Below are 21,173 nucleotides of genomic sequence, written 5' to 3'. Positions count from 1 at the left end.
CTCGCTCTATGAGTTTGGGAAGAACGCTGGTGATTCCTAGCAGGTGATCTCCGTTCCCCTGGCTGAGTTCTAAGATCCTCCTCATTTTCATGAGGGATTTCTCGTTCATCAGGTCCCAGTTGTCTCCTTTCTGGATGTTCATCTTGATTCTCAGGGGGTGTCTCATTTTCCACGGGTTGTTCTTCTCGAGCCTTTTTCTGTCTCCTGGTTCGTGAGCCACGAGGTTTGCCTCGTGGTCTTCTCACTTCGCCGAGGCTGCCGCTCGTTTGAGCTCAGTGTTTCAACGCTGCGCCTCTTCCAGACGGCATCTTAGGTGGAGGCTTTCCATTTCATAAGGTCTTTCTCCCACAGATTAGGCTTCTCCACGGTTGAGCTCTTCATCCCTCTCCTTCCCACACTGAGTTCTCCTCGAATGTGTCATCCGTGTACTAGGGCCAACGTTGGGTTGATTTCTCTGAGGACGTGTAGTCCGAGCACTGGGACCATCCTCAAGTTGGGCCCTCCTGAAACGGGTGGTCCTTCTGGACAGCAGATTAGTTGATCTTCTAGAGCCCATAGGATTTATTCAAGAATGACGGTTAGTTTCCTCATGTGGGGTGTTAATATTCTCTAGATTTTTAGCCATAAAGGAGAAGATTTTTCTTTGAAAGAAAGGAAGGCTTTTTTGGAGTTTTTTAATAGAGGCTCTCAATGAAAGAACCAAACTGTTAACGCAGATTTTTGTTAACCGAATTTGAGCCTCACGATTATGATTCAACACATAAATAATAAAACTATAGAAAAATAAAGATATGAACACCAGATTTTTACGTGGTTTTGCAGTTAAAATTCTGCATAGTCCACGAGTCAATCTTATTCAGATTTCTGAGTATGTTTTCTTAGGGCCTCTCGTATAAGAGTTTTTTCGTCCCTTTTTTGAGATTGTCTGGCACTATTTGTAATTGCATAGTGGCGGTTAATTACAAGGATGGCAAAAATGTAATTATAGTTATTATCCCTTAAATCGTGGGATCTGATTACATATTACAAAATGTAAACGCGGTGCATGATTTTGAAAGTCATACAGTTGTGATTTTCTCGCTTAAACTGGATCAGAAATATCATGTATTAAACATGTCTTTAATTATTGATTCTGGAGATGTGTCGACAGAAACTTGATTGTAGTGATCCTAATGGCGAGTTGGAACCACTCTTCTTTCCGAGATCGACAAGATGTGTCTTACATCGATCGCGGATATGAGAAAATCTACTGACTTGCCAGGGTTGTGAGTCTCACTTCCGTTAGTTGGATGAAACTATAGGAAGTTTCCTCGTAGCGAGATGGTCGTCTCACATTCTTGTATTCTGAGCTAGTTTGACTTTTATACTTATTTTGCTTATTGCAATCTGAGGTATGTGTTACTCTTCTCTGGTGTCTCACTATTATCCCTTAGCGACATATTGTTTCTCATTAATAGTCTAAGTACCAGTTCGTACATTGATTCCTCGCCATGGCACCGATTCACATTCCCTTTAACTTGACACATGTCCTCCAGCGGAATTTCGGGTATAACAATAACACAGTTACGAACTTTCTTCAGTTGAACAACTTTTCAGTGCTTTTCAAAAGTAATTAAGTTGTGTAGTTTCACTGATTGAGCTTAAATTACTATAGATGGGTTTTACATCCTTCTAGAATAATTTATCCACCCCCAGAGTAACCACCATCTCAAATATGTTATGAATTGGTGTAGATATAAAGATTCTAACACTACAAGAAAAGGTACTTTTGTCGGCGCTTAAACTCGCCAACAAAAGTAAGAGTAACTCACCGGCGAAGCTTTACCGGTGACATTTCTCGCCGACAAAAGTTACCGGCAATGGCTCGTCGGCGTATGACCTTTTGCCAGCGACATGACGAATTGGATCGGCAAAAGTACTTACGCCGGTGCATTTGTTTGCTGGTATAAGGGCTTCGCCGGCAATAGCTCCGTCGGCTGATGTGTCCCTGACGACGTTTTGCCGGCGAGTTAAGTCGCTGGCAAAACTTTTGGCGGGGATTAGGCGCCAAATTGGCATTTGGCTCCTAATTTTTGTTAGCGAGTTTAGTCGCTGGCAAAACTAAATTAAGAAAATAACAAAAATAAAAAAAATTATCTATGCCGGGGGCAGCAAAAGAATAGATTAAAATTAATTATTAATAAAATAATACTTTTGTCAGCGCGTAACAAAAGTTTTTTTTTTTTAAAAAAATAAATTTATAAATTAATTTTGAAATTAAGTTTAAATTAAAAATCGAAATAATACTAAATATAATATCAAATATATTATAAAACCAACATTTCTAATGTTATTACAAAACTATATTAAACGTCATAAACTAAGTAAAAGTATTATGAATTCATAAACAGTAATATTATCTACACTGTAAACTAAAAAAGACCTACAAATCAACAGCATCATCGTCGTCATCACCGGGAGGGGCAGTCTATGAGGAGGAACCAGCTGCATGGCCAGAAGGCTGAAATGGTGGAATCGGAGGCAGATCCGGCATGTTAAATCCTTAAACAGCGTTGGCCAATTGGATCATTTGTTGTTGGAACGCACTCATGATCTGATTCTGAGTCATCATCATCTGTTGTTGCCACTCGTTCCGTGCCTCTTGTTCTTCCACCCTTCGCTTCAGTACCTCATATTCCTTTTGAGTGACACTGGGCTGCCTAGATGCACCTGGCTTAGGAGTTGATCTTTTTGCCCCCGTCTTAAGTCTTGGCAACGGGCCCAGTCCTCTTAAGTGGTTTGACTGCTCACCCAGTGCCTGTGTCATAATATGCGTATCTGCACGAAATTGGGTGGGGTCGACATTGTACTGGCGGGGGCATCGGCTGGCGTTGGTTGAGTGTCACGAATCTCAACCATTTTGGCCTGCAAAAAAATTCATAATAAAACTGTTAGAGTTAAAGAAATTGAAATTATAAAACTAATTTATTAAAAATATAAAGATACTTACATGCAGTTGTTGTGTGTGCTCGTCGCGCCATTTATTGTTCTTGCAGTGGAACTTTGCAAATGTATCCACAACACTGGGAAGCTCCCCCGTCTGGGGATCAGCCTATTTTTAAACAAAATTGGAATTAGAAAAATATTATTAAAAATTTCCAATTGAACAATATTTTTATCATATATTGAAAATATCATACCCCGCTGACAATGGTAGAAATTATGGTCTTAGATCCCCATTCACCTTGAACCTTCATGTTACCTCAATTTTTCGCATTTTACTCAGCTCTTGCCTGTAATTTAACGTATATTTATTGTTAGCAAAATGGGTACAATTTAGTTCCATATCCTTGAACAAATCGTCGTACTTACCACCACCATTCATAGGGGGCTCATTAAAGGAAGCAGTGGTAGAATTTGGATCGTTAAAACTAGAATCTTCTCTAAAATATCAGCCATGACATCTGCTATTTCTTCTTCTTCGTTGTCTAATATTTCTATAGTCGGTTGCGTGAACGACTCCCCATGAAAATACCAGGTCGTGTACAATTGTTGGATGCCATGCACAAACAAATGTACCCTAATATTATCGGGAGTTTCAAAGTTCACATTTAGACATCTCATGCAAGTGCATCGTGTAACTCTAGCAGAATTTATTTGCATTCGAGCAACTCCAACAAACTCATCCACACCCCTACGAAACTCTACAGATCGTCTGTTTGAAGTCATCCAGCTTCTGTCACTCACCATATTGCTATACAATATAAAAACAGACAATATAAATTAAAGTTGAAAAAGTGTCCTACTCCACCTTGTCACTTTATTTCTAAAAGGGTAAAGAACCGATCCCATTCAGGTTTGTAATATACATATAGTGCTACCTATTCTCTTAAGATTGCTTCTTTTTTTTTTCAAAATTTCGGCAACACCTCCCTACTTTTCTCATAAGTAAGCAAACTATTACCAAGTATGCCAACTTACAAGAACATGCAACGAGATGATGTACCGAAATCTTTAACAAAGAAACAATCAAATGAGCAATAGATCACACTATAGGTATAAAATAAGTCCAAACTATCCATGTGGACATAAAAAGTCCTGGATAATTTGGAGAAGCGTATTTAAGAGTCCTTACTGACTCAGCCTCTCCAAACCGGTTTAAGAAAAAATGTGTGTGTGAAATAAATTATCACTATGTGATAATAGAAACAAAATTGTTCTTGTTATAAATATTATTAATTATGTGGATGTTCAAATCTTTTAGTTATTACCATTAATTGTAATCAACATTCATCTTTTTCTTAGTTTCTTAATATCTCACTCTTGTATTTGTATAAATAGGGGTTCACCCCATATTGGAATAAATAACTCAGAAATTCTCATTCACTTTCTCTTTCTCTCTTCATCTTCTTCTTCTTTCTTCTCATCTATTTTATATTATTTTATATTATTTTATAACACGTTATCAGCACGAGTCTCTGCCCAAGCTTCAAGCATGAATCTCTGCCTAAGACCCAATGTAAGTATTTTGTTAAAGTTCTTGAATTGTTTCAAAGTCACGATACACTAAATATATATTTATATATATACTCATCTGACTGAAACAATTTCAAGAATCATTTGGTTTCTTTTTTCTTTTTATCTATATATCTATATATATATTATATATGTATGTATATGTTTTTATATATTTATTATTAATTTCATATATATATATTATGTTCTTATCATTCATAATATTTACAATATATGTGTGCTTATGATATGATAGAGAAAATCTATATAAATTATACATATATCCAAAAGATTATGTATTATCGATAAAATATTCCATATATCCTAAAGATTATGCATCATCGATAAAATATTGCATATATCCTAAAGATTATGCATCATCGATAAAATATTGCATATATCCTGAAGATTATGCATCATCGATAAAATATTGCATATATCCTAAAGATTATGCATCCTCGATAAAATATTGCATACATCCTGATGATTATGCGTCCTCAATAAAATCTTGCATATATCCTGAAGATTATGCAAACGTAATATTCATTATATAGTTGATGAATATATAATGAAAGAGATGAATACATATTTATATATATGTTCTTGTATTCTTTGAGGACAATGAAAAGTAATCTAATATCGATATAGATTTTGACAAATATTTCCTGAAGTAAATGTTTTATATTTGTCAAAAAAAAAAAATGATTGTATTTATGTGAATACAACTAAAGAATCATTAAAAATGATTATTATTGATGCAATTTTATAGTGGGTTTTGAATATCCAAAAAGAATATTAAGAAAATTGCATTGAAACATCAAAGTATAAGAATAATAATGAGTATGACTAATGTTATTTAAATACATGAGGCAGTATTTATTGTTCATCATTCCCTGCAGAGAATGATACGAATTGAAGTCAATCACTTTTAAAGATTCCTCGTATTAGTCATGTTATTATACATTGTTATTACTTGCAATGTTGGAAATTATTGAATCTGACATATATTATAGATTAAATTTTGCATACATCTTGGAGACTATGCAAAAATTGCATTCATATATTCTTTGAAATATCGTAAAAGAAATTGTTGAATAATTTCTTATATTTTTTTATGGATGAACAAGTAATAAATTTTTAAGAAATTTATAATAATGTTCTACTTGTTCAACGTCATTCCCCGAAGTGAATGTAATGATTTTAAATAATCAATGACATTATTTACTACTTAAATATTTCCAGAAAAAAGTGGAAACAACCAAAAGATGAGATACCACACACAGTCAAAGTGCATGAAATCTATATATCATGTGTGAAATTGAATAATAGTGGTCGCGTACCTGTAGTACGGAAACACTTATAATCACGATAAAAGTATACTTGATTATTTAATAGAATGTGAATTGTACAAACTTATTGTACATTTAGAATATTTAAATATCATTACCTAAAGAGAATGAATAGGCATGAAATTATATTTCAAAGAATATAGATTTCACATATATTGGTAATGCCAGAAACAAATTAATATATACATATTTTATTATTTCTTAAAATCAATAGTTTCAAACTATTGTTGGTACATGATATGTAAATATATAGTTACTATATAATTCAGTTTGCATATTCCCAAAAGTGGATATATAATTTACTAATATTTGTTAGTGATCCAATATATAATCAAAGTGATAAAGAATCACAAAATGATTAGTTGAAAAGCTTCCTGAAGAAGTCTTACATACAATTGCTACTTTTAGTAGTAAAATGTCTTTTTATGTATCTAGATGTGTAACTTTTATCTAGTTTTGAAAGTGATAATAAATAACTTATTATATGTACTTGTTGTACATTTAAATATATAATATATCAAGTCATGATAATTAGACTAATGAATAGTCTATTAATAAATTAGACGACTTATTAAAAAGATATCAGAAAAAATGAATGATATGTTATGGTTATATCTATTTGACCATTACAATAACATGATGAAGTTGTCATGTATCTTTTAAATTATACACATCATTGAATTGATGATAGTGATTCCTGAAGAGTGTATATATTTTGGAGAATAATATAATTATATTATTCGTGTATATAAAAATGAAACTTGTAATGATTATGTTGTAGTGATTTTACATTACCTTGTGAAAGTTTCATTGAAATACAAATTATAGTGAACCTGAAGTTCATGAATTGAATTATTTTGACATGATCAATCATATGCAATAAATTGTCAAAGAATTTGACTAAATTTTGTTGAAGAACCAGAAGATTCTTCTCATTGTTATTTATAAGGCTCAAAAGAAGAATGTGCATATATTTGCACATAGAAAATATTTAAATTATATTTCTTTAACAGTCTTGAGCCATTATTAGATTTTTATTGTATAGTTTCTTATCGATGTGATAAGATTATATGATCATGCATTTACAAAATGTGTAAATTTATGTATTTCTAATTATACACGTATGACTCATTCTTAGAAATGAATTAAGTTCATAAGTATTGAACTTGAAACTGAAGTTATTGAACCTGAAGTTCAATGTCATATAATATATATGAGTTTAAATAGATATTGATTCATTGTGATATATTGAAATCCCTACAGGTGTATTAATATTATTAGATATCACAATTTTTAAAAATTCTCTCGATCAGGGGGAGAGAAGCAGTTGGGATCGATGATAATTTTTGAAAAATGATCCTTGCACAAAGTATATAAGAACGATATAGTTCAAAATGATATATACCAACTGCAAATCAATATTATTCAAAGTTGAGATAGAATGAGTTGAAAACGCCTGAAGCGTAAATGAACAATGTAGAAATTATTAATAAATGTTCATTTGATTTGCCCTGAAGTTGTTAAATCTAGAGGTACTCATGGAGATACCTTAATGTTATAAAGTATTAAAATGATAATCGTGATGAAAACGGTACTCGAAAAGACTCCCAAGAGAAGTTAGACATAACACATTTCATCATAATTGAATCCCTGAAGTGATTCTATATAGGTACCTATAAATGATAAACATATTTGAAAAATATGTAATTTAAAGAGATCTCTATAAGTTATGTCAATATGGGAGGAAATTATCATTTATTGAAATTTTTGTCGACAATAAATATTGAATGTGTGCATATGCAATAAACTAACATGAGATAGCAAGGATCATGGTATTAGATTTGTTGAGAATCATCGACTTACATTTTGATTTTTGGCCAAAATATTATGACGCAATCCAGGCAAATTTACTCACATAAAGTGAAGTAAGACCTGTAGGGTGTGCAAATAAATATTTCTAATGCGAAATTTGCATATATGTATTTGTACATAATGAATTGTTGTACAAAGTTTGCATAGACATTAGATTGATTGAAGTAAGGCTTAAATATTGAGAAAATATAATCATGATTTGATTATAGCCTGGAATATATTTTATGAGGATTTATAAGCGTCACATAAATGTTGCAACAAAAGGTTATTTATTTGGAGCTCCTAATATAGTGAGAATTTGAAATAAGCCTTATCTAAAAATTCTAGAAGAATTTAATACATGTCTTAAGTGATATAAATTCAAAGTCGCGCGCACTATATGACAAAGATCTTTGTATGAAATAAAGACATGTAAGTAAATTATTGTTTGAAAAATACGTATGGTTGTCTATGCAGTATAAATACGTAAATTGTACGTTGTGATAGACTCTTTAAGAGTTTTTGATTAATTGAAGAACAAACTTTTATTTCTTTTGTATTTCGAGAAATATTAATGTATAAAGTTTGTTCATTAGTATTGAAGTCCTGAAGTACTTCATATGTATCAAGAATTATAGATATATGATCATTTGATATGGAAGTTAAGATCATAAAACAAGATGGAATAAATATATGGTCTTGGAGTACCATCATTGTCACAAATGAAAATTTATAGTACCATTAATGTGTTATGTTCATATCTACTTGAAATTTTAAATTTTCGTATGAACAAAGTTGTGTACACACATGAATGATACAATTAGTTGGATAAAGACTAATGTTCCACGAACCCCTCATCTATAATTTAGAAGTACATACATACTCTGGAAGAGTTATAGAAAATATATGATCAAAGATTATATATGGTGATATTTTAAAAGTGATAACAATAATCTTATGAGATATATTATCACCAAAATAATTATGGATCATATGTGCATGAGGGGGAGACATATTCATGTTGCACTCTTTTCCCCTTAGTTCAGGTTTTGTCCCAATGGGTTTTCCTGGCAAGGTTTTTAACGAGGCAACTTGCAAGTAATTATGAATATGAAATATATATTGTACTCTTTTTCCTAGCTCAGATTTTGTCCCACTGGGTTTTTCTGGCAAGGTTTTTAACGAGGCAACTATAAATCATGTTAACATACTTACATTTTATGAAGCAAGTAGAGAATGTGTGTGAGTGAGATCATTGACATAGCATATTCGGGAAACATATGGATTGCACTCAATAAAGAAGTATCAACCCAAGCAATTCTCTATGGATAATACTGCTTGCATCGTTCAACTAAAAGGAGGTACATTGAAGGAGATAGAGTTAGAACACATTTCACGAAATTCTTCTTTATACGCTTCAAGAAAATGCATATTGGTGTTCAACATATTCAATCAAGTGTCAATGTTACAAACTTATTCACAAAGTTATTACCAACATCAACATTTGAGAAGATGGCAGACAAGATCGAAATTCGTCGATTAGACGATCTCCACAAATGCCTAAATGAGGGGGAGTTAGTTTACACTATACTCTTTTTCTTTGATCAAGTTTTCAGCAAGATTTTTAATAAGGCAGTTATTATGGACATCCAAGGGGGAGTGTTATAAATATTATTAATTATGTGGATGTTCAAATCTTTTAGTTATTACCATTAATTGTAATCAACATTCATCTTTTTCTTAGTTTCTTAATATCTCACTCTTGTATTTGTATAAATAGGGGTTCACCCCATATTGGAATAAATAACTCAGAAATTCTCATTCACTTTCTCTTTCTCTCTTCATCTTCTTCTTCTTTCTTCTCATCTATTTTATATTATTTTATATTATTTCATAACAGTTCTATCCTATCGTTGGTTTATAACCAAAGAAATCAATTCTGGATAAGAATTTCATTTTATGCTATATTAAAATGTCTTATGGTATCTTATAATGTCTTATGCTATTTTATGTACCACCTGTGTACTTTTATTAATGTTATTATTAATTCAATGTTACTTTATGCTATTTTATATATAACCTATGTACTTTTATTAATGTTATTATTAATTCAATGTTATTTTATGCTATTTTTTAATTTCAAAGTTTCCACTCTATTAAAAGTTGAATGTTATTTTTAATTCCAATTTTTTTCATTTCAATTATGGTCTTTTTAATTTATCAAAACTTAACTTAATTAATGAATTTCACCTATTAGTGATAAACATAGTTTTTTTGTCACAACTTTAATTATTTTTTCAATTATCTAATTTCTTTAAATTAACAATTTGTGTAATATTATAACTAATTTAAATGATTTTTTTTTAAATAAATTAATAAGTTTTTAATTTATCAATTTTTAACTTAATAAAGTTTCTAATTATTATTTACCAACAAGTAAATTTGTGACATTTTAAAATTACCAACTTTTTTAAATGAATTTGTGTTGTAATTGAAGTCTTAACTAATGAAATTATTAATTTTTAATTTAAATTTACTTAGTGATGCTGTAATTATTTTTCAAAAATAATCTATTACCAATATTTTTGTTATAATTAATAAAGTCTTAACTAATTTTTTAAATTTAACCTATTATCATATCTATAATATTAGTGATGTTCTAATTATTTTTTAAATATAACCTATTATCAAATTGAAAATGTTATGCTACCGAAAATTCGACAGCATAATACTTTACAATTGAGCATTCCCAAATTTATAACGCCTATACAAAAATCACAAACACCATACCAAAGTAGTTTACATGCATATTAAATTTAACTTATTATCATATCTATGATATTAGTGATGTTCTATTATATTTTAAATAAAATCTATTATCAAATTGAAAATGTTATGCTACCGAAAATTCGACAGCATAACACTTTACAATTGATCATTCCCAAATTTATAAAACCTACACAAAAATCACAAACACAATACCAAAATAATTTACATACATATTAATTTTTGCCACCCATCCGACCACAGTATATTTTCCACAGAACCTACTTCACTATGGATGAATATATAAAATATTCAAACTCCATTAATATGTATTTTCAAGTAAACTATATTTTACTATTATAAAACATATACTATAAGCATACTAACCTTCTAATATAACGAGGAGTAATGTTTGCCAAACACCGAGCAAAGGTCACCAAAAATCTATTTAGCAATAAAATAAATATTAAGTAAATAAATTTTTAAGTATAGTACTATTATAATAAATACACTATTTATGTATAAATATATATATATGTATGTATTTATATGTATATGTATACTATGTGTATATATTATATATATAATATACATAACATATATAATATATAATATATATGTTAGATATATATAATACTAGGTGAGTTTACACGTGCAATTGCACGTGTCAAATTCTTCATTTATAAGAAATTGAGATTTAATATTTTTAAGTGAAGTGAAAAGTGTAAATATATATTATATTATACAATAATAATTACAAGTTAACTAAAACTGAGCATTTTAAGTACATATATAACGTGTCCTGTATAAGATTCTCATTATTTAAATATACTTTACATAGTATTTATAATATTTGTACATTATTTATATATTTATTTATATGCTCTTGTAGATACTTTAAGCATCATTAGCAGTGTTTGAGGTGCTCGATTCACCGTTACTTTCGAGCGGTGAGATAACGTTGTATTTGGTTTGACTTCCACCACTATATGCATCCGCTCTCGCTTTTAAGTAAATAAAAAATTTACTCGTTGTAAAAGCCTTGCAACCGATAATATATTTGTTGGATATATTTTACCAGGATCTAGATTTACTAACAAGTATGTTTCATTAACATCCTAATATGAATTTTAAAATAATGAAATAAACACATATAAAGTTTAGGAAACCTTACATTGGGTGCAGCGGAATATAATGACTCCTTCCGTTTAGATATCTAGCCCTTGATTCCTTTCTATAGCAGAGCATTATCAATATCTGAACCTGGATCTCTTTCTCTCCTTCCTTTGATGCTGATTCTCCTTCTTGTTGGATGGTTTTCTACAGTCTTACACACTATGATTGAGATACCACTTGATGTGTGTGGGCACTCACTCATTCACTCAAGGATTTCGAAAATTTAGAGAAGAAAAGAGAAAGGAAGAGGTTCGGCTTACAGAGAAAAGATAGAGGCTCAGATTTCATCTGACAGAATTTCAAGTGTGAATGAGAGCCATCACTATCTATTTATAGGTAACCACCTAGGTTTAGGTTAGAATTATTTGGCATTAAAATAATGAAAAAATAAATGATAAAACCCTATAAGTGTGGCCGGCCATGGGCTTTGGATAATGGGCCTCACTTATGCAATTTTGCTGTTTTATCATTCTTGCATCTCTTTTTCTCAAAAACGCTAATTTTCCAAAATTCAACCATTTAAATACCAATTCTAATTATTTAATAACAAAAAATTAATTATTAAATAATATTGTCATTTAACATTTATTAATTAGACATATAAAGTCTCTTAATTAATAAATAAACCTAGAATTCTCTTTTCTTTACAATTTCGCCCTTGCTTAGTGAAAATTCATAAACTAGACATAGTCTAACTTTAGAATTATAATTGATTAATCAAAATCAATTAACTGAGTCTTACAAGCAGTATGGTCTCAACTAGTATGGGGACCATGGGTCTATATATCCGAGCTTCCAATAAGTAGATCAAGAATTTATATCTTAAATTCACTGACTTATTAATTCTTCGTTGAATCCACGCATAGAACTTAGAATTGCACTCTCAGTATATAGAACGCTCTATATGTTCCACGATATAGACACGTCATTAGTTATCTATTGTTATAACCCTAATGTGATCAATGATCCTCTATATAGATGATTTACACTGTAAAGAGATTAAATTACCGCAACACCCTACAATGTATTTTATCCTTAAAACACTTAACCTTGTATAAATGATATTTCAGCTAAGTGAAATGAGATCTCCACCATTTATTTTCGTTTGGTTAAGCTCAAAAGAAATCATCCTTTACTTTCTATTCGCCAGATAGAAGCTATAGATTCCATATTTATGTTAGCACTCCCACTCAATTGCACTACCGTGTTCCCAAAATGTACGTATCACCCTGACCCAAAAGTAGGCTTAACTAACAAATCAAAGAACACGAATAACACTCTCGAGATTGAACCTAATCATATCAGGATTAAGATCATTTGATCTAGGATCAACAGGTGATATTGAATTGAATAGATATTACGGTAAATTCTAATATATCTAATCAAAGTTCAATATCGGTCCCTTCCGATGTATACTCCATACATCTGATGCTGGTAAAATTTGCCAATGTCCTGGAAAGGATATAACACTTATCCAAGGTGTAAGAATGCCTATTGCTGATAATGATGTCAGTCTAAATCCAGTAAACTGACAAATCAGGGAATAAACTTTCGAACATATAATTAAGGTTATATTCCACTGTGTTGACAACACTATAATCATTAACAAATTGATATGTTCTGGACTTAAATAGAATTCATACATTATGTAAATAATCATGAAATAAATCATGTGAACCATGCAACATTAAATGTTATTTCTGATCTATATTAATAAGTAAATCTGATTATATTGAAATGAGTTTTATTTAGGGCATAAAACCCAACAATATTTTGATCCTGTTATTAAAAGCATCATTGAGGAAGATAGTATTATTAATGTATGTTAATGAAGTGAACGAGTTTAAGTAGTAGAATTTACATTTAGCATGTGAATAAGCTCTTCTGCGGCATAATTTAAAAACTTTTCTGCATTTTCGCCGAAGAATGTCACTATTAGTGAGCCTGCGTGGTCTGTTAGTTGAGCGTGAAAGCGACATCTAATATATTCAGATGCAAAATAATTTATTTAAGTAGCAAATTATGATAATAAGATTTGTGTTAAATTAAGTTCATATAAACCTTGGAATTTTCTCAACAGATGATTTCTTGTATCCGTAGCATTTAAAACATGATGTTTCATTGTCAAGATCTGCTTTTTGACGGTATTTTGTGCAAGCCATGTACCAGAAGGGTTGTCTTAAATTTTTGATGGAGATTGATGCATTGATCCAAAAAGTAGTTTGCTAATGAAGCATGATATGGTTATTGAAATTAAGTATATAATATTATGTAGAACAAAAAATAATTATAAACATTGAGAAAAGAAACTAATCAGTTAATTAAAACTTAAATAAACATATTTTTACATACCTCTTGTGGAAGATTTTGAATATCATTAATAGTAATGATATTATTATATTGAAGAGTTCTTAGAGCAGTTTGGGTTTGGAAGAGTCTCTTCTCATTGATATTGGCAGATAGGTATTCTTTATTGTTAATGCTCCTATTAACTTATAGGACAAAATAATTAGATATGTAAGAATTATTTATGGATAGGTGTAATAAGAAATAATTTATAAAAGATAAGTATAAATTAGTTTACCATTGACGAAGCTCATTTATTTGTGGAATGTTCGTAAGGTTGATGATAAATGAACTTTGTTGCTTGGATGATAAAGATATACCTATTGAATTATTAAAAAAAATATATATATTATAAGATGACTTTTAATAATAATAAGTAATTAGTTGAAAGAAATCGAACCATTGTGTGAAACAACTTTTAGACGTGTTCCTATTATAATAGGATTTTGTGGAAGAATTTCACATATTGTTTTTCCAACGGTCTCAATTAGTTCGTCCCACATCGTTAAAGTTTTTGGTTGTAAACTGCACAAATACATTTTGTTAAATATTAATATAACAAGGTATAGTTTAAATAAATAATAGGCGTATATTGCTCTCGTTCTCCTTCCATGGCGAAAAGGAGAAAAGGGGTTACGAAGCCTAGATCGAAGTCTGAAGCTATCTCGAGAGTGAGTCCGGAGCTACCTTTAATCCAAGATGATGATGCTACAGCACAAACGGAGGTGTTCCTGGACCCGTGTGAAGAACTCGAACCTGAGTGGAAAGAATTAGAACCAGAGAATGTGAAGTCGACACCCACTATGACGAACTGGGCAGATGAGGTGGAGGCTACTGATTACCAGGAGTCGGCGAAGTTGGCGTGGAGCAAGTTTAAGGTGAATCAGGTGAGAACCCCTTCATCCCAACTGAACTTTAAGTGGTTGCTAAAATTGATTTAGAAGATGCCGAAGTAGAAGCTTCGTACTGGAGATCCTCGATAGTCTGTATTGTCCTAGGAGCCAACCCTCCATTTAGAGTCTTTGAGGGCTTTATTAAGAGGATTTGGGGAAATTTGGGTGTGGAGAGGATTGTTAGAATGCATTCTGGGTTTACTTTGGTGAGTTTCAAGGATGAAGTAACCAGGGACATTATCCTAGAAACAGGGGTTATTCAATTCGATAAAAAACCTGTTGTTCTTAGACCATGGTCCGAGGACATGGACACTGCACAAATGATAAAATCGGTGCCCGTTTGGATAAGGTTGAATGGTTTAGGCCTTCAGTATTGGGGTAAGAAGAACTTGAGTGCGCTTGTAAGCACAATTGGGAATCCCATAATGGCTGATAAGGTAGTGCTTGAAAGAACCATGGTGAAATTTGCTAGAGTGTTGGTAGATGTAGAGATCAAAGATGAACCCCCGAGGTCCATTACTTTTGTTAATGAGAAAAAACAGCTTGTTGAGCAACATGTTGAATATGAGTGGTTGCCAACGAAGTGTGCAGCTTGTAATATGCTTGGTCACAATGTCTCAAATTGCAACAAGGATAAGCCATTTATGTGAAGGAAAAAGCAACAAGGGGATAAAAGGAAAGATGAAGAAAAAGAGATGATTGTTGAGAGTGTTCTAGCACAAGGAAATACTGAAACATCAGAAGAAGAGGCAATCCCAATCGATAATGTGAACCAGCTGAGTACAGAGGAAGGGATCGGCCATTCCAAATAGGTAGCGAAACCTCAGGGGAGTAAAAATGCTGAAAGTTGGGTAACGCCTAAAAAGAAGGGGACAAAAATAGTTGCAAAAACCCAGTAGGAGGCAGCAACTCGGAATGGCTATGAAGCTTTGCAAGAAGCAGAGGGGGATATGGTTACTGTTCTGGGAATTAATGGATAGACACAATATGTTGGATATATTTTACCAGGATCTAGATTTACTAACAAGTATGTTTCATTAACATCCTAATATGAATTCTAAAACAATGAAATAAACACATATAAAGTTTAGTAAACCTTACATTGGGTGCAGCGGAATATAATGACTCCTTCTATTCAGATCTCTAGCCCTTGATTCCTTTCTGTACCAGAGCATCACCAAGATCTGAACCTAGATCTCTTTCTCTCCTTCCTTTGATGCTGAATCTCCTTCTAGTTGTTTGGAATCTCCTACAGTCTTACACACTATGATTGAGATACCACTTGATGTGTGTGGGCACTCACTCATTCACTAATGGCTGAAAATATTTAGTGTGAAGAAAGGCTTGGTGTTTTGAATTTAAGAAGAAAGAAGAAGGAAGAGGTCTCATCTAGGTTTTCAGCTTTGGAGGCATTAGTTGGATAATGAGACCATAACCTTCCTTTTATACTATTCTTAAATAGGGTTAGGGTTGAATTAAATGGATTAAAAAAGAATAAAATATTGGGCAATAAATCACTCTTGGCCATACACTCAAGTGAGCCAATCTCTAGTTACAATTTTGCCAATTTATTTCAAACCACTTATTCTTCTTTTCAATAATACCATATTTTCCAATTCAACCTTATAAATGCCAAACTATATATTTAATAATTAAGATAACTATCAAATAAAATTGTCATTTATAATATTTATTAATTAGACTCCATAAAGTCTATTAATTAACAAATAAACCCCAAAACACTATTTCTTCACAATCAAGCCATAACATAGTGAAAATTCATAAAGTAGACATAGTCTAACTTTAGAATTATAATTGATTAATCAAAAGCAATTAACTGAGTCTTACAAGCAGTATGGTCTCAACTAGTATGGGGACCATGGGTCTATATATCCGAGCTTCAATAAATAGATCAAGAATTTATATCTTAAATTCACTGACTTATTAATTCTCGTTGAATCCACGTATAGAACTTAGAATTGCACTCTCAGTATGTAGAACGCTCCATATGTTCCACCATATAGACACGTCATTAGTTATCCATTATTATAATCCTAATTTGATCAATGATCCTCTATATAGATGATCTACACTGTAAAGGGATTAGATTACCGTAACACCCTACAATGTATTTTATCCTTAAAACACTTAACCCCGTATAAACAATATTTCAACTAAGTGAAATGAGTACTCCATCATTTATTTTCATTTGGTCAAGCTCGAAGGAAATCATCCTTTACTTTATATTTGTTAGATTGAAGCTATAGATTCCATATTTATGTTAGCGCTCCCACTCAATTGCACTATCATGTTCCCAAAATGTACGTATCACCCTGACCCAAAAGTAGGCTTAACTAACAAATCAAAGAACATGTATAATACTCTTGAGATCGAACCTAAACATATCAGGATTAAGATCATTTGATCTAGGATCAACAGGAGATATTGAATTGAATAGATATTACGGTAAATTTAATATATCTAATCAAAGTTCAATATCGGCCCCTTCCGATGTATACTCCATACATCCGATACTGGTAAACTTTGCCAATGCCCTGGAAAGGACATAACACTTATCCAAGGTGTAAGAATACCTATCGCTGATTATACCATGTCAGTCTAAATCTAGTGAACTGACAAATCAGGGAATAAACTTTCGAACATATAATTAAGATTATATTCCACTGTGTTGACAACACTATAATCATTAACAAATTCATATGTTCTGGACTTAAATAGAATTCATACATTATATATATAATCATGAAATAAATCATGTGAACCATGCAACATAAAATGTTATTTCTGATCTTTATTAATAAGTAAATTTGATTATATTGAAATGAGTTTTATTTAGGGCATAAAACCTAACACAATATTATTGGTTGGAATATGAGAGGGCTGAATAAAGTTGAGAAGCAGCGGGAGTTGTTTGACTGTTGTCGGATAAATAAGATTGGTTTTGGGGCTCTCTTTGAGACCAAAATCAACCATGATAATGTTTCTAGTTTGATTGCTAATAACCCAGGCTGGAAGTTCTACTCTAGTCAGGTAATATCGTATAGAATTTTGTTTTTTTGGATAGATACTCTTGTGAAAGTAGAAATCCTTTTGGAGGATAAGCAAATGGTTCACTCTAAGCTCAAAATGGTGGGTTTTAATGAGGAATTTTTTCTAACAGTTGTGTATGGAAGTAATCATCTAATTGAAAGGAAGGAGCTGTGGGATAATCTAGTGGCTATTGGTCACCTGAATAAGCCTTGGATCGTCCTTGGGGATTTCAATGCCATGTTCACTCATAAAGATAGGTGTGGGGGTCGAAAAATCAAAGATGCTGAGATTCAAGATGGTCAAAATTGGCTCGCTTAGGGTCAAGTGGAAGAGATGAAAACTGCGGGTGCTTTCTACACTTTGTCTAACAAGCATGAGGAGGGTAGTAGAGTACATTCAAAGCTTGACAGGATTTTTATCAACGAAAGGTGGCTTGATAGCTTCACTAACACAGAAGCAAGCTACAGATGGGGTGTGATTTCAGATCACAACTATTGTCTCATTAAACACCCCAACATTAGCAACAGGGGTCTCAAACCTTTTTTCTTTTGTAACTACTGGATGTTCAAGGATGGGTACACGGAAAAAGTGCTCTCCACTTGGAAGAAGATGAATGTTAATGATCTCAAAATCCTAAGCAAACAACTCTACAGAGTCAAACACTTGCTCAAAACCTCCTTTGTCTCTAATCGGGAGGATGTGACAAACGAGTATACTGTTGCGAAAGAGAATTACAATGTTGCTCAAGAGAAATTGGCGTTCAATCCCCTCTGTAATACAACAGCTAAAGAGGAGAAAGCTGCTCATGAAGCATTTCAGAAGGCTCGAGAGCAATACTTTAGCTACCTCCACCAAAATTCAAAAGTTAGTTGGTTGCGGTTTGGTGATGAAAAAACAAGCTATTTTCACTCAATTATGAAAAGAAGAAGAGAAGAGAATTTGTTCCAATAGTATTGATGGAGTTGTTGTTGATGAGTACGACAAAGTTGTTGAACACTTTCTCAACCACTTTCATAACTTCATGGGGAGACAAAGTACGACGACTAGAAGAATGGAACTGGATTGTCTTGAACACGAAAATAAGCTGAACATTGAGCAACAAGTTCAACTAATTCGTCCATTTAAAAAGAAGGATGTGAAAGAGGCTTTATTTGACATCCACTCTTCGAAAAGCCCAGGGCCGGATGGTTTTGGTGCTGGTTTTTCCAAAGGCCTCTGGGAGGAGATAGGAGATGACATATCTAAAGCGGTGTTGGGTTTTTTCCAGACTGGCTCTCTCCCTACGGAGATGAATGAGACTACTATTTCTCTCATTCCCAAGACTGAAAGTCCGCAAAATGCAGGAGATTTCCGGCCTATTGCCTGCTGCAACACCATTTATAAATGTATCTCCAAGATGATGTGTTCCAAGAACCAAGGTGCATTTATCAAGAAAAGGTTACTAGCTCACAACATCCTAATCCTACAAGATCTATTAAAAGGGTATACTCGGAGTAACATCTCTGCTAGATGCATCATGAAGATCGACTTGAGCAAAGCGTATGACACTGTGGATTGGTGCTTTGTAGATGATCTTTTTGAAAGGGCTTTGTTTTCCCTCCAGATTTATTTCATGGATTCAAAGTTGCCTCCATGGAGCTTCTTATTCCCTTATATTAAATGGAAGAATTCAAGGGTCTTTCAAAGGTGAGAAGGGTCTTCGTCAAGGCGACCCCAATGTCCCCGCTCCTTTTTGTTCTCATTATGGAGTATCTAACGAGACTGCTTATTCAGAAGTTTAAGGAGAAGGGATCGGGTTCCATCCCCTTTGTAAGTCTTTAGGGCTTGTCAATCTTTGCTTTGCAGATGATCTTATAATTTTCTGCAGGGAAAATGAGAAATCTGTCAAGTGTGTTAGTGAAGCTTTTCAGATATTTAGTGAAGCAACAGGGTTAATGGCCAACAAAGCAAAATCTACGGTGTACTTTGGAGGGATCCAAGCTGAAAAACAAACAAAGGCTCATGAAGATTCTTAGAATGGATGAGGGAAGCTTTCTACTCAAATATCTTGGAGTTTATCTTAGGCCAACAAAATGGCATTTCTCTGATTGTGGAATTATTATTGATAAAGTCCGCAAACACTTGCATAATTGGGCTAGCAAGAATTTGTCATTTGCAGGAAGAGCTCAGTTGATCCATTCTATTCTCCTTGGGGTTCGAAATTATTGGATGAGTTTGTTCTTAGTTCCCCAAAAAGTTACTGCAGCTATTGATAAATGTTGCAGAATTTTCTTTGGGGCTCTAACAGCAATAGAGCAAAATGCACAGTCCTTCTTGGGAAAAGGTCTGTCTCCCAAAAAAGTTAGGAGGCATTGAGTTTCGAGAGGGTAAAAAATGGAATATTGCTCTAATGGCCAAATATATTTGGGCTATTTCGAGTGAACAAGAAAACTTATGGGTTCGGTGGATAGATGCTATATACCTGAAGGGTCAGACTTTCTGGGCAGCAACTTTTAAACAAGACACAAGTTGGTATTTTAAGAATCTTCTTCGTCTTCGCTCGGTGATAGGTGAAGAAGATGTCAAGAAGGCTGAAAAAAGAGGTAATTTCAAAGCAAAACTATTCTATCTCTCTTTTAGTCAGTCTCACATGGTTGATTATGCAAAGAATATATGGAATAGGATGAATGTGCCAAAACACATATTTATGGGATGGCAAATTGTCAATGATCAGCTATTAACTAGACACAAACTTAGCAGATTTATCTCTATTCCTTCTACTCTTTGCCCGACACAAACTTAGCAGATTTATCTCTATTCCTTCTACTCTTTGCCCGGTTTGCAATTCAACAATTGAAGACCATTAACACCTATTTATAAGCTGTTGTTTCACCAAAAAAGTAGTGCAGGAAATAACCACCTGGTGTGGTTTTTTTTCTTGGCCGTACAACATCCTGGAGTGGTTCTCCCGTCCCTCGAACAACTTGCAAGAGAAGGTGCTAAACGCGATTGTTTTGGCGACTTTATACTTTATTTTGCTGTATTTTTTATCTTAAATGTAATACTATAGACTGCATTAGCAAAGAGATAAGGCAGGTGGTGAAATATAGGTTGCTTTGTTGTAGCAGTGGGGGGAAAACAAAAAAGTTTGATGAATATATATTCAATGTAATCAATAGCTGGTAGAGGGGCTGCTTGGTTTTTGGGCGGCTGGGTGTTGTTTTTGTTGTTCTTTGCTGGTTTTGAATAAAGAACCTCTTCTTGTTCA

The 21,173-nt window shown here is 32.7% G+C and overlaps 1 long non-coding RNA gene across 2 annotated transcripts; it reads right to left on the bottom strand.

Annotated features, from left to right (window-relative positions):
• Positions 1-2,280: 2,280 nt before the first annotated feature.
• LOC133034867 (uncharacterized) lies at positions 2,281-14,503 on the bottom strand. 2 transcript variants are annotated; one of them, XR_009686209.1, is made up of 7 exons: positions 14,383-14,503; positions 11,635-14,302; positions 10,848-10,904; positions 3,352-3,733; positions 3,180-3,272; positions 2,990-3,091; positions 2,281-2,904 (listed from the first exon to the last, which is right to left on the bottom strand). It is a non-coding gene; the product is annotated as an uncharacterized LOC133034867 (long non-coding RNA). The 2 variants fall into 2 exon arrangements; XR_009686210.1 differs by having other exon boundaries at positions 3,189-3,272.
• Between the last annotated feature and the right edge of the window lie 6,670 nt (positions 14,504-21,173).

The sequence above is a fragment of the Cannabis sativa genome, chromosome 2, assembly GCF_029168945.1.
Source record: "Cannabis sativa cultivar Pink pepper isolate KNU-18-1 chromosome 2, ASM2916894v1, whole genome shotgun sequence".
NCBI classification, from domain to species: domain Eukaryota; kingdom Viridiplantae; phylum Streptophyta; class Magnoliopsida; order Rosales; family Cannabaceae; genus Cannabis; species Cannabis sativa.
Note: the sequence above shows the minus strand (reverse complement) of the source record. Positions and strands in the feature narration are given on the sequence as shown.